The sequence below is a fragment of the Sorex fumeus genome, unplaced genomic scaffold (genome assembly GCF_029834395.1).
Source record: "Sorex fumeus unplaced genomic scaffold, SorFum_2.1 ptg000036l, whole genome shotgun sequence".
Lineage (NCBI taxonomy): Eukaryota > Metazoa > Chordata > Mammalia > Eulipotyphla > Soricidae > Sorex > Sorex fumeus.
The window spans coordinates 4,588,334-4,601,849 of NW_026606093.1; the positions used below are offsets into that span (position 1 = coordinate 4,588,334).

Here is a 13,516-nt window from a genome sequence, read left to right on the forward strand (position 1 = left end):
TGTGCACAGAACCAGAAGCAAGCCCTGAACCACCAGACATTGCCTAAAAACAAAAAGAAAGGGTTCAGAGGGTGCAAAGGAATAATCTAATAGCACAGAATGCTTGCTGTGCAAGTGTACAGTCACAAATTCAAGTCCCTGGTGTCACCACATGCACCGAGCAGCAGCCTGGCAACTCTGCTATCTGTGATCCCCAAGAGTAAGTGTTGGTTCTACCACAGTCGGGCATATTTGAGCACCACAACAGGGTGCAGTGAGCCTGCAACTAAATAAGCAGGTATTCATGTGGTTGCAGGGAGCCTGATGGTGAAAATGTGTGCCTGAGGACCACAGTAGCCCCTGGCAAGCACAACTTGCCTGCCTCAGTTAAAGACAACCACCCTGCAGGAGCCCCTGTGGCAACAACAGAGCACAGGCTTCAGTGAGTACCCTGCCTGAGTGGGAGAGCACATGCCTTGCATTGTTAAGGTCTGCAGCGCCACTTCTATGACAGACCACCCAGGCCCCCCACATCTGCCCCTGCACCATCAGGTGTGACCCAAGAGGTCACTGAACAAGGAAGCACCTCTAAAGTCCATCCTGTTGAATTCCTGAAGCTTTTCCGATGGGAAGATGACGTTAAAACTAAGTAAAGTGCCCAAAGGCAAACACCGAGTTTCCAATCATCAGAGCAGGAACACTAAAACTGGCGCCAGACCCCCAAGCACTGCTGGGTGGGGCCCCCACAATAGAAACTGCAGCAACAAAAAAAAAAAGAAGGATGCCGCGGAAATGAAGAGTTTCTTTTCTTTTCTTGCTTTTTGGGTCACACCCTGCGATGCACAGGGGTTACTACTGGCTCATGCACTCAGGAATTACTCCTGGCAGTGCTCAGGGGACCTTATGGGATGCTAGGAATTGAACCCGGGTTGGCCGAGTGCAAGGCAAACACCCTCCCCACTGTGCTATCACTCCTGCCCCCAAAATGAAGAGTTTCAAACAAAAAGCAATAAAATAAAATAAGTAAATAGAAGCATTTTGTATCAGTCACCCAGGCTTAAAAATTCTTCTTTGTCCAGACTATAGACGAACACAATGGCGACTCAATACCTCTACTGCAAACTACAACACCCAAAAGGAGAGAGAACAAAAGGGAACGCCTGCTACAGAGGCGAGATGGTGGGGGGGGAGGGGGAAGGATATTGGGAACACTGGTGGAGGAGAATGGACAGTGGTGGCGAGATGGGTAAATGATTACTGTATGACTGAAATACAAAAGTTCTTAAGTCTGTAACTGTACCTCACAGTGATTCACTAATAAAAAAAAAATTTTAAATAAAAAAACTTTAAAAATGCTATAATAAAAAAATTTTCACTAATAAAAAAAATCATAATAAAAAATTTTTAAAAATTCTTCCTTGCCCTGTGAAAGCTACATCTTTATACAGAGGCAGACAGTTCATAAATTATTCACAGAGAGTTTGGGGTCTGATTAACTCATCAGAAGCTGCTTACCACAGAAAGAAAGTAGAGCAGTAAAAATATACATATGTATATTTCCAGCAATATGATGTTCCTTTTGGGAAAGCACTCTATAATTCATTTGGTGAGTCATTGTGGAAATAAAAATGTTAAATAATGGCTATGACTGTAACTGAAAATCCTGAGAGCTAATTACCCTACTCAAAGTTCCTGGTAACTCCTTCAGGAATATTAAGTCTACACCGACAGTGATCAGCTATCCAAATTAAACATATTAGCCATTATGACCCACTTTCTAGAAAAGCTGTGTAAGTCCATGTGACTACAGAGATGACGATAAGTTTCCCTTCTCATAACAGATTAAAAGATGCATGCACCCTTCAAAAAATGTGCATGCTGAGTGAAAATAATTCAGAAGGAGAGGGACAGATATAGAATGCATTCATTTGTGGTAATATATATATGTATATATATATGAATGCATTACCAAAATGAATGCATTCTATATCTATGTATATGTATATATACATATATATGTGTATATATATGTGTATATATATGTATATATATATATAAAACATATCCAAGGCCAGGGAAAACAGAGGCTAGTAAGACTGGTCAATGGGTTGGAATCTACAAGTGCATGTGGAATGGATGGTAAGTAAGATAGAGAAGGGACCAGTATGACAATCATAGTTGAAAATAACCACACTGGACAAGAACTGAGTGTTAAAAGTAGATAATGGGATATACACAATAACCTCTCAGTATCTCTATTGCAAATCACAATGCCCAAAAGGAGGGGGGGTGCCTGCCTTGCTTTGGGGGGTGAGTGATGAAGAGGAAATCTGGAGAAACTGGTGCTAGGAAATGTACACTGGTGGATGGATGGGTGTTGGAACACAGTATGACTGAAATCATGAACAGCTTTGTAAGGGTCTATCTCACAGTTATTCAATAAAAATGTCTTTTAAAAAATATTGTGCAATACTACTTGTATTAGGCTGGAGCAGGTAGGGCGTTTGCCTTGCACGCAGTCAGCCCGGCCGAGCTGGGTTCGATTCCTCCGCCCCTCTCGGAGAGCATGGCAACCTACCGAGAGTATCTCGACCGAGCAGCAAAGCCTGGCAAGCTACCGATGATGTATTCGATATGCCAAACACAGTAACAACTAAGTTTCCAATGGAAACGTTACTGGGCCCACTCGAGCAAATCGATGAACAATGGGAGGACAGTGACAACTGATGAAATTCACATGAAGGCTCTTTTAGATTTATAGGCTAGCACTGACTTTATGCTGCTTATCTTAAAAAACATCAATAGTCAAGTATTTCCCATTACCAGAAGTGTGTAACTTGGTAATATTAGTCTTCAATTGGGACAGAGGTTGCCAACTTTATTTGGCTTTTCACCCTCTTTCCCAGAAAACAAATCACTCAGATGCCCCTGAAAATCTACCTTCTTCAATTGAACAACAGCAAGTGCCTCACAATTGTACCCAGTGCTGTTATAGCCTTCTGGGTTCTTCCAGAGTTCCCTCAATGGGCATTATCACCTACTATATTAAAAAAAAAATCCACTGGCTTTGGGCCGTGAGAATGAAGAGACTTAGAGAATGCCATTAAAATAGATTTCAAAAACAAAATCTTATCACTGAATAAGAAAGCATCTCTGAAGTCCACCTTGTTGAGCTCCTGAGATTTTTCAGATGAGATGACAAGGTTAAAAAGCAACATAGGTTTGAAACCCAAGCACAAAAATTTGTAAGTCTGCAACTGTACCTCGTGATGTCTCACTAATAAAAATTTAAAAAAAAAAAAAATAGGGGCCAGAGAGATAGTACAGAGAATAGGGAGCTTGCCTTACAAGTGGCCCACCCAGAACTAATTCCCAGCATCTCATATGGTCCCCAGGAACCACCAGGAGTGATCCGAGACCAGAGCCAGAAATAATCTCTGAGCACCATCAGATGTGGCACAAAATCCAAAAAAGAACAAAAGACAAAGTGCCCATGGGCATACACCTGGTTTCCAATCATCAGAGCCAAAATCAAAATGAGAATACGTCTCCTTTTTTAAATATTCACTGTCCTGTCCACTAAGCCAGTGATACTCAAGGCCATCAAATCCTATGTCAGCCCCTGCTTTTTACACAAATATTCTGTTGTGACCTTTACTATCCTGAATTGAATTCAGCATTGATCAGCTCGCTTGTCCATGCAATGAAAGAGTTAAAATAATGTCCCATAAAAGAAAAATTAGAAAGGAAAGCAGGGCCAGCATAGCAAAGAACAGTGCCCTGTGAATCACTCTAGGTCTAGCACGTAACAAAACACAGAAGCAACCAAAAGCTTCTGGGAGTTGCCCCCCAAAAGGAAGTGCACCAGAGAGACAGGCAACCAGCTCGGGGAAACTGTCGAGGGAAGACTCCAAAGGTCAGGAGCTCAATGGGTGCAGTCCAATGGCTGGGAAAGGAGGAAAAGCAGAATGCAGGAGTATGGCTGGGGAAAGAAAGGGTGGAGCAGCTGGAGAGACAGCACAGTGGGTAGGGCGTTTGCCTTGCACGCGGCCAACCCGGGTTCGATTCCCAGCATCCCATATGGTCCTCTGAGCATCGCCAAGAGTAACTCCTGAGTGCAGAGCCAGGAGTAACCCCTGTTTATCACGGGGTGTGACCCAAAAAGAAAAGAAAAAGAAATGGTGGGCTGAAAATTCACCTTCACTTGCACAAGGCAAGTAACTCAACCCCTGTACTATTTCTCCTGTCCGACCCACAGCCTTATGTAAACCCTACCACAAAGGTCTGAGGGGGACCATCTGCAGTGTCCCAGACAGGTATCTGCAGCAATAACCATCTGCAGGCCTGGCAAGGAGGGAAGCCACCAGCTCTCCAGGCGAAGGTGGGCAGACCAACAGCAGCATCAGGTGAATACAAAGACCATCCTCCCCATCAAAGCACCCCATATACTTATATTCTGTGGGATCTGATCCAGAAATAAGGAAGGTAGATTCTGGTGTGCCAGCAGCCCAAACTTAAGAAGGCCGTGGAACCAGGGTAAGGCATCAGGTACTGTTGAAAGCAGAGATGTGGCTTAGTTTATACTGCAAAGTCGCAACAGCAACCAGCTACACAGACCAGAGGCCTAGTACAGAGGGTAAGGCACATGCCTTATACATGGCCAACCCCAGTTTGCTCTCCAGCATCACATGGTCCCCCAGCACAACCCAGAGCAACCACTGAGCAAAGAGCTGGGCGTAACCCCTGAGTATCGCCAGGTGTGGGCCCCAAAAACAAAATAAACACAAACAGTAACCAGATACAACAAAAACACAGCACTATAGGCTTTGCTGAAATTGTAACGGTGAACGTCAAACTGCACTCCAGCCATGCACCCTCAACCCTGGCTCTCACCATACAGTGGACACAATGGAGAGGGAGAGGAACCCAAAGACAAATGACCAGAAAGGTTCCCCGGCATCCAGGAGTCACATATTCTCCACATGACAACTTCAAACTTGCTATGCAAGGTTGTTCAATGAACTGAAAGGAATAGAACTAAGAAAAAGAAGTCTGAGAGGATCTGGGAAGATTGCAATCAGAAATCACTGAGGAATATGGTGGGTGAATATAAAAACACACCGGATGCACTGCGCAGCAGGGAGACAGAGCAGAGGAACAAATCAATGTGCTGGGAGATAAGACACAGCAAACCATTCATAAAGAACAGAAAAAGACAAATCAGTGAAAAAGATATGAGGACAATATCCGAGCATGCTGGGATAAAGTGTAAAAGGAAAAATGTCAGAATGACAGGAGTCACCAAAGGAGAGGAGGTAAAAGACACAATGGACAAGAACTACCAGTCCACAAGTTACAGATGAGAGTTTTCCTGTCATACACCAGGTCCAAGAAATTCAATGTTCCAAATAAAACAAACATACAGCATTCCCAAGCTGACTGGATTAAAATGACAAAAGCCAAAGATTGAGATAGAGTCCTGACAGCATAAGATTAATATTTCCTTTATATAAGTTTCATATAAAGGAACCCCACTAGACTCAATAAATCCAATGGAACTTGAAAACTGGGGGGGGGGGGGGCGGCGGTCCCAGGGGGTGGATAACGATAACAAACCAGTGGATAAATTAAACATCCTAACAGAAATAATTGAGCAAGATTATCAATCAAATTCCAAGACTGACACACAGCTTTATGCGCAAGGAACAGCTAAAGAAATTCACAGCCATTAAGCTCAGGTTGGCCAAAGAACTCTACCAGCCATACAATCACTCTGGCCCTATAATTTCATATCTGAAAGGACATTAAAGGATCATTATATAATGATCAAGAGATCTACACATCAAGATTAATAAACATGCACTAAAATGAAGGGTCACCAGAGCAAATAAAGCAACTAACAGACCTGGGAAAAGATATTGATTTCAAAATAGGGAATTTTAATACCCCTCTCTTGTCAATGGAGAAGTCAACTCCATTGAAACTCAAACAAGATTTAATAGGTCTGTACAGAGTTCTTCATCACCACCCCCCCACAGAAGTAAAGTACATGTTATACTCTATCCAATACATGAAACACGTCCAAGAAATGCCAGATATGGGACACAAAACAAGTTTCTGTAAAATCAAGAGAACAGAAATCATATCAAGTACAGTACCTCCTCAGACTACAATGCTTTGAAAGTAGAAATTAACCACAATCAGGAATCTGGAAGAAAGTCATACACTAAGAAACTGAACAACTTACTAATGAACTAACTACCAGTGGGCCAAAGAGGAAATTAAAGAAGAAATATCAAAAGATTCTGGAAATTAAAAGAACATATAGAACACAGCAAAAGCTTATCTTAGAGGGAAGCTCACAGCAATGCAAGTAAACAAGTACAGGACCAAGGAAATAACCTAACTACACATCTTAAGGTAGCACTATAGCACTGTCCTCCTGTTGTTCATCGATTTTCTCAAGCTGGCCCAGTAATGTCTCCATTGTGAGACTTGTTGTTACTGTTTTGGGCATATCGAATACGTCATGGGTAGCTTGCCAGGCTTTGCATGCGGGTGAGATACTCTCGGTAGCTTGCCGGGCTCTCCGAGAGGGGCGGAGGAATCGAACTCGGTTGGCTGGGTTGGTTGCATGCAAGGCAAACACCCTATCTGTTGTGCTATTGCTCCAGCCCCACATCTTAAGGTACCAGACAAAAAGAATAAAGGAAGCCCAATATAAGCACACTAGGAGAAATAATAATACCAAGAGTAGATGTCAACTATATAGAAAACAAAAAAAAAATTGTAACAACACATCAATGAGACTGAGCTGTTGTTGGGTGTGTGTGTGTGTATGTGCGCGTGCGTGTGTGGTTTAAAGAAAAAATATGATCGTGTGTGTGTGTGTGTGTGTGTGTGTGTGTGTGTGTGTGTTTTAAAGAATAAACATGATCGGGGCTGGAGCAATAGTACAGCGGGTAGGGTGTTTGCCTTGCACGCAGCCGACCTAGGTTCGATTCCAAGCACCCCATATGGTCCCCCGAGCAGTAATTCCTGAGTGCAGAGCCAGGAGTAACTCCTGTGCATCGCCGGGTGTGACCCAAAAAGAAAAAAAAAGAATAAACATGATCAATAAACCCTTGGCTAGATGCACAGAGGAAAAAAGATCAGAAACGAATGAGGAAAAATTGCAACAGATAATAGAGAGATTCAAAAAACTCAAACAAGAACATTTCCTAAAACTTTATACCATGAAATGGGAGAAGTTAAAAAAATTAATAAATTTTTGGAATCCTATAACCTCGCAACACTGAGTCAGGAGGAAGCAATACACCTGAACAGAACCATTACTAAAAGAGAAATCAAACTGTAATCAAAAGCCAAGTCCCAAAACAAAAGCCTAGATGGGAAACCTTAAACCTGCGAAGTTTTAAGATCAAGGAGCTAGTTCAGATCATTTTCTGGCTCTTCTAGGAAGCTGAAGAAACACCTCTGGCTGCTGTGCCACCTGTGTCAGGTTCTTCTGCTGTCTGATTCTCAGGGCTGCAAGCGATTTCTGCAAGGCCCCAACCTACACCAAAGTTTGGTATGTGAACCTCTGGCAAGCAGGTGCGTGTGCAACACAACAAAGTGAACAAGTACAGCAACCTGATGTACGGCTTCGGATGAGTACTACAACTCAGCATACTTACAACCCTCAGTAATCACATTGTCAAGAGGAGGCAAAAGGAAGGGGGTTGCAGGAGAATCAATCCCTTCATGGGCTGAGCTGAGCACGTGCCTGCATCTGGGAGGTCCCAAGTTCCACCCCCAGCACCATGCAGCCCTGGCAACACTTGTGGCACTACTGGTCACTGCCAGGTGTGACTCAAGTCCATTAATTCACTCTTAATGGCATAGGGACCAAAGACAATATATCGTTCAATCTCTTTCTTTCATAAGTGTTCTACAACAGGTTATTATGCATTTGTAGCATTCGATCATATCAATTTTATCTCAAAAATAGAACACAGTTTGTCCTATGGGAGGGGAAATTAGGCAGAAAGGATGTTTTCTTTACCTATATCTCTAATAACTGTGACTTTAAAAATTTTTTTAAATATTTTTTATTGAAACATCAGCATATTATATGTTTCTAATATACAAACATTAGGTAAAGGTAAAGGCCCTCGATTTGCTCGAGCGGGCCCAGTAACGTCTCCATTGGAGACTTTGTTGTTACTGTGTCTGGCATATCGAATACTCTCGGTAGCTTGCCGGGCTCTCCGAGAGGGGCGGAGGAATCGAACTCGGGTCGGCCATGTTGGCCATGTGTAAGGCGAACGCCCTACCCGCTGTGCTATCGCTCCAGCCATACAAACATTAGAATTCTAATATACAACATTAGAATTCAATATCAGGACTGGAGCAATATACAGCTCGTTAGGTGTTTGCACTGCATTTGCCAAACCTGGTTCTAGACCCAGCTCCCCTTATGGTCCTCTGAGCCCCATCAAGAGAGACCCCTGAGCACAGAACCAGGAATAAGCCCTGAGCACCGCTAGGGGTGGCTCAAAATCAAACAAACAAAATCAGTATCTGTGTGCTGGGCCATGTTCACCACTCTATTCTATTCTTCACCATATAGTTACACCTCTGTCTCACTTCCTTACCTCCTTCACCATTTGGTAACCACTACTTTTATTATTTAAGAATTTTTTTCGGGGCTGGAGCAATACCACAGCGGGTAGGGTGTTTGCCTTGCACGCAGCGGACTCGGGTTCAATTCCCAGCATCCCATATGGTCCGCCAAACACCGCCAGGAGTAATTCCTGAGTGAAGAGCCAGGAGTAACCACTGTGCATCACTGAGTGTGACCCAAAAAGCAAAAAAAAAAAAAAAAAAAAAAATTTTCTGTGTATTTGTGTTCTGATTTGTTATGTAAAAACAGAGATAACGCCCACCTATGGATGGCCAATAGTGCTCAGGACCCATGTGGATTGGGAACTGAATCCTCCAGTGCAAGTTCTGCTTATCTTCCACATCAGTAAAATCACAGTGCTGTCTTTCTCTGTCCCTGTCTGGCTTACTCTCCTAGGCAAAATGTCATCAAGATCTGTCCGTGTTATTGAAAATGGCAGTACTTTATCTTTTTTTATATTATATAGTTAAAGCGTATTCCTCATGTGTATATATACTAAACCACCTTTCTTGACTCCACTGCAGATAGGAACGCAGGTTATTTTCAATTCTTGGCTACTGTAAATAATACTCCGATGCACAAAGAGGCATTTTTAGTATTATTTTATTCTTCAGGTAGTCAGAAGCAGGATAACTGGATCATAGGGAATTTCTAATTTGGGGGAGTATCTCATACTCTTTTCCAGCATGCACATGTTTTCCTGCACCAATTTACATGACTAACTGTACATGTTCACTCCTTCATATCTTCATACTTATATCCTACCTCTTTGAAAACAGTCTTGCTTACAGCTGTGAGGTTGATATCTAATTATTGTTTTGATTTTCACCCCCCTGGTAATAATAAATATTTTAGTTGATGGCCTGTTGACCATCAATATGTCTTCTTTAGAGAATGTTTACTCAGCTGCTCTGACATTTATTTCGGTTATTTTTACTGAAGTCTCATGCTTTGCAACAGCATTGATAAGACTGAAATTTGGGGGCTGGTGCGATAGCACAAGTAGGCAAGGCATTTGCCTTGCACACAGCCAATCCGGGTTTGATTCCCAGCATCCCATATAGTCCCCCAAGCACCGCCAGAAGTAATTCCCGAGTGCATGAGCCAGGAGTAACCCCTGTGCATCGCCAGGTATGACCCAAAAAGCAAAAAAAAAGAAATGAAATTTATTGCACCACCTACCACCGCTATGTAAATGGCCCTCTACCACCGTCCCAACATCCCTTCTCCCTGCTATTTGTGGCCTCAGTGCACTATTGTGTTGGTAATTATCTCAGAAAGATTGTTTCCATTGGGGGGTTCTATTCTCTTGCTTCTTTAAAGTCCATACACAAATTTCTGCATTACAATAGAGACAATGCCTAAAGGAAAGACATCTAGGCTGAGAGAACAGAGCACTAGCTTTGAATGTGCTGTGGCATCAACAGCTGGTTCAAATCCTCAATACCTTTGGAACCCTGATGCTGGGAGGTCACTCCTGAGCACAGAGTGAAATGGGTCCTGAGCACCACTGGATGTGACCCCCCCAAAAAAATTTTAAATAAAGGCACGCTACAAAGGGGTAAAAGAATATTAAGTGGTGGAAAATAGTGGGACTGTTGTAAAGTTCATCTTCAAGTTATAGATAATTTGAAGATGTCTCAAAGAATTGAGAACTTACCAGTGAATCAGCAATTCCCCTCAAGAACATGTACCCCAAGAACACTAAACATGAATTCGCAGGACATATGCACACCAATGTTTACTGCAACATTATTTGCAGTAGTCAATATCTGCAAACAACCCAGGTATCCAACAAGAGATGACTGGATAAAGAAATTGTGGTTTATACACATAACAGAATATTACTCAACTATGAGAAAAGATGACATCTTACAGCTTGGAAGAAACTGGAGAGTATATTTGTGTTTGTTTTTGTTTGGGGACCACACCCAATGATGCTCAGGGGTTATTCCTGGCTCTGCACTCAAGAATAACTCCTGATGGTGCTCAGGGAACCATACGGGATACCAGGAATCAATCCAGATTGGTCACGTGCAAGGTAAATGCCCTTCCTTCTGTACTATCACTCCAACCCGTGGAACTGGAAAGTATCTTGGTGACCGAAATGCATCATAAGAAAAACAGTAAGTCACTATCATTTCAAAATAAGACACAATTTGAAAACAATCTAGTATAAAAATGTATGTGCTCTTTACATATATTCTCTAAATTAGCATTTCTTAACAGGGGAGTGGGGGGGGCATAAATGGGTTCCTGTTGGCCACTAGAATATTCCGAGGGAATCACAGGTGAATGTTGCATAAACAGGGTACAATGACATAAGACTCAGCAGCAAATCAAAGGAAAAGAGGATTATAGAAAGCAAAGAAGGTTAAAAGAATCCAGGATTGAAAAAAAAAGGTTAAACACTGCTCTAAATCACTAACTTTAATTTGCTTGCTTAATTGGTTTTGGGGTCACACCTGGCTGTGTTCAACGTTTACTCCCAGTGGTGCTCAGAGGACAATATGTGGTGCTGGAGACTGAACTGGGACCAAGAGTATACTAAGAACCTTCACTGCTATACTACCGTACCAGCCCACGTTACTCTAATTTTAATGTTAATTCAGGATTTTAAAAACACAAGAAAGTAAGTGACCACCTTGTGAAGTTTTCATCTTGTATATTAAGAAAAAGAAAAAAATGGCATGAAGTGCATAATATTTGCTAGTATTTAATATCAAGTAAGTGTTAAATATTAAAGTGACCACTTAGTAAGACATGAACTTTTTCATGGCTTGCCAGAAAAAGTTACCTCTAGTTACAGTTACACAATCAAACATCATGGTTGATCTCGAAAGGAGAATTTTTTTCCCCTTTCCGTTGTTGCTGAGATGACTACTAATTCCAGTGCTCCCTCACTTCATTTAAGTTGCTCTCCGGAATGGCACACTTTGTTGCAGGGCTTACACACTAGAGGCAGTGCTCATCAGTGGTTGCACACTTTAGTTGTGTTCAAACACAGTTGTCTTTGCAGTATGCCTGAGATTCTACACTTTTATTGAAGCACTGGAAGGAATCAATGGCCATGACACAGGGATCACATTCAGCATGTGGGATGGTGATGGAGAACGAACTTGAGACCTCCTGTCTACAAGGCGGGCATACTACAACTGAACTACCCCTGAATCTTTAAGGTAGAATTTGTATTCAACGCATGTTGAAAAATTCATTTCAAAGGTTTGAAGAAGGCCATTTTTGGCTTTCTAGAACAGCAAGTTTTCTCCTTTTAGTATCATCTAGGCAGAATTTTAGCCAACCTGAGATGGTGGGGTAGGGAGTTTGGTTCAAGGTTCTGGGGGTCTTTGGGGACCTATGTATGGTACCAGAGATCAAACCAGGTTGGCCACATGTAAGTCATGTAAGTCCTTTTCCCCAATTTCGCTATTATTGAAAAAAGTACTTCCTAAAACTTGATGGAGCCCTGCTGTCAAATTTATAATGTTATGTTATAATTAACTTGAACAGAAAAGAGGGATATTAGCTAAAGAATAAATCTAGTGAATGATCTTACTAGTAACATCTTATTTGTATCAGAAGATTCCTTCATGGTCTTGAGATTTTTAGTTTCTTCTTAAACATGTCATTTCAAGTCACATCACTCATGTCTCTGTTCAACCAACATCATCAAAGAGATCACTTTAGCTGCATACAGAAATATAATGTCTGACTCAATGAGTATGATTTTAAAGGATTGAACCAACAATAGATAATGATCCAGGGTTGGGAAGACAAGTCAACATTTTCTCCAAAACTAGAGAAACAAACCTGTCACTTCAAAGACAATACTGACAATATTTCTTGCAAATTTGAGCTTTCAATCAAAAATTAAAGTTTAGGAAAAGTTCTATCTCCCTATGTGGTGAATCTGACTACCTACCAATACTTACACACTTTCCTAATGAAGATAAGTAGCAATATTAGTGAATGTGAGTTTTTCCAATCTAATGAAAGTTTCTGCAATATCCATATAACTCAATTAACCACTATTTTCCAAATGACTTCTACAGAATGGAACAAGTCGAAGTTAAGGCATGTGCGTTACTCATATATGTCCTCTGCCTGTGAAAGATTTAAAGAAAGCAGTACACTGGTGCAACACAGTCTGGTGACTTTTAATTTAACAAAGTATAGAAAGCTCATTTTATAGGGTTTCAGATGCACAGTGCAACTAATCTCAACAATCTGCCACCTGCTGAATAAAATGTTCAAAAAATGGATATGGCTATAGTTGTAGATCTTGATATATTAACTAAAACCTACTAAAATTGTATATTTCAAATCAAGTTTCAATAAATATTAGTGCTAATAATATGGAAAAAATAAAAGGAACAGACTAATGTTAAGGACTAACTTTCCAACTCCAGAAAGAGAAAGAGAATTTTTAGAGACACATATGGCAGCACAAAAAGAGAAAGAGAAATACCATTCAGAAAATCAGTTCTAATTCTGTTTATAAGAACAGAACATTTTTTATACAGAGTTCATCCCTTTCAAACTGAAAGAATATTTTCTGCAATCGTATCTCTTTTGAACAAATTTACTAATTTTTTAGTTAAGGGATATATGACCTTCAATGAACTTGTTATCTGAAAGAAAGGATTATTTATTTAACAATTTCTACCAGAAAAGTTCATTATCAGAGGCTTATCAACCATTACATAACCCTTGTTAATGAATCATTACTTTCAGTTACTGAATCACTGAATTTATCTGCCTCCAAACAAAAATAGAAAAACAAAATACAAATATAGCTGCAGAGTACATATAAAGTTATGTAGTACCACTTAACAGCTCTCTCTTCCTCTCATTCCCACAAGCAGTCTGGCA

General features: G+C 41.2%; 1 protein-coding gene across 6 annotated transcripts in view; it reads right to left on the bottom strand.

Annotated features, from left to right (window-relative positions):
- ERC1 (ELKS/RAB6-interacting/CAST family member 1) overlaps window positions 1-13,516 on the bottom strand; it is a 490,300-nt gene that overhangs the window by 418,319 nt on the left and 58,465 nt on the right. The gene's annotated exons all lie outside the window — the stretch shown is intronic.